The sequence below is a fragment of the Asparagus officinalis genome, chromosome 4, assembly GCF_001876935.1.
Source record: "Asparagus officinalis chromosome 4, Aspof.V1, whole genome shotgun sequence".
Lineage (NCBI taxonomy): Eukaryota > Viridiplantae > Streptophyta > Magnoliopsida > Asparagales > Asparagaceae > Asparagus > Asparagus officinalis.
Genome location: NC_033797.1, coordinates 102,562,801 through 102,564,310, shown reverse-complemented (window position 1 = coordinate 102,564,310; position 1,510 = coordinate 102,562,801). Strand labels below are relative to the sequence as shown.

General features: G+C 37.5%; 1 long non-coding RNA gene across 1 annotated transcript; it reads right to left on the bottom strand.

Moving 5' to 3' along the window:
• Positions 335-982, bottom strand: LOC109837915. The gene is made up of 2 exons (XR_002246499.1): positions 760-982; positions 335-652 (listed from the first exon to the last, which is right to left on the bottom strand). It is a non-coding gene; the product is annotated as an uncharacterized LOC109837915 (long non-coding RNA).

The window sequence follows — 1,510 nt, the reverse complement described above, 5'->3', positions numbered from 1 at the left end:
CTCCATCCTTGTATCCCCTTCATATGTCATTGCATTATTACATTTTCCCAGGGCTTTATTTCACAATGACTCAAACCACAAGAAAAGAAGCTCATCATAATCATTGCATCTGGAAACAAACACCGTACGTTTGTCTACATACATGCAGATTGAAGCCTGAAACATTTGAACTCTGGAGACATCTCTGACCTTTTATTGCCAACTCAAAAGGAACAAGTCCAACGTAGAAAACAATCAAAATGACGAATCACAGAAATGCAAGTTCTCAACTAGTAAACATTTACTTGAATGTTTCATCCTGTTAAGGTTTCAGAGAGCTGACCAAGATGCGCTATAGCAGGTATAAACTCAAAAACATTACCCACTTTTTTCTTCCACCAACACACAATTGATATATAATGATTTATATGCAGATAGACAAACTTGTATACTATAGTGTAAAAATGACGCAATATACACTGATAGAATCAGCTTGGTGAAATAAACAAAAAGTGACCGGAAAGCTTTTGCTGCTACATTATCATAACAACTACAAAGAGTTGAAAAAGGGGGATAACATCTGAGCTTGGCTGCAGGGACCTGAAATCTTGTGGAAATCTAGATTCATACAACCATGTGACATACCATTTGCTTTGTAGAAAAGTCACCAGTCCTGCATAGAATTCAACCATGAGCCCAAATCACTAATGATAACCATAAGAACAAGGCTCGTAAAAGGAATGAAATGTATATGGTTATTCGAAGTGAGTACTCCCTCACTTGGGGATCAAGATAAAACGTTTAACATTTGATTTGATCAAAGAGTAACCCGTGAGGATTGGACAATAGGATTGTTCAGCTTTAAATACCAACAAGCTCACTACTTCGAACTATTCTGTTTTGGAGAAGATGTGGGATCATAATTACTGCAAGGACTTATTTCATCCTGTTGTGGTGGATGCAAAATCTGGCAACATGTATAAGGAAGCTCGGAGTAAACTTACTGCAAAGACAAATTGCATTGTTTAATTTTAGGTGTATAATAGTATATGCCAACAAATTACTAATGAGACGGATGCAAAGACCTGCAGACAAAGATGGAAAAAATCTATGACATGCTCTCATTATTTGAAAGCTTGTTAACTCAAAATTTCGAGATGAACCCTCAGTTGCCAAGCACCTTAGAGAATTTTAGAGCTTGGTAGGCCAGATTAATACAACAAAGCTTGCAATAAAAGATGAGCTTTAACCTATGTTGTGAGATTTGTTGCCTTACAGTAGTGAGACGTTGGTACAGGATTTGTAGAGTTCACCCTCCTTTGCCATGTTGCATGAATGGAAAATAGTTAAGTATTGTTGTACCCACTGTACCTTGAAGGAAATCGGTCTCTATTGTCATTTCTCCATTATTGTAAGCCAAAGTTGGAGGCATCAGCTTGAACCGATGTAATCCCTTTTCTTAATAGCAGAAAGTTCTCACATTTGCCCCATGGTTTTTCCCTCTGCCTGGCAGGGTTTTCCACGTTCATAT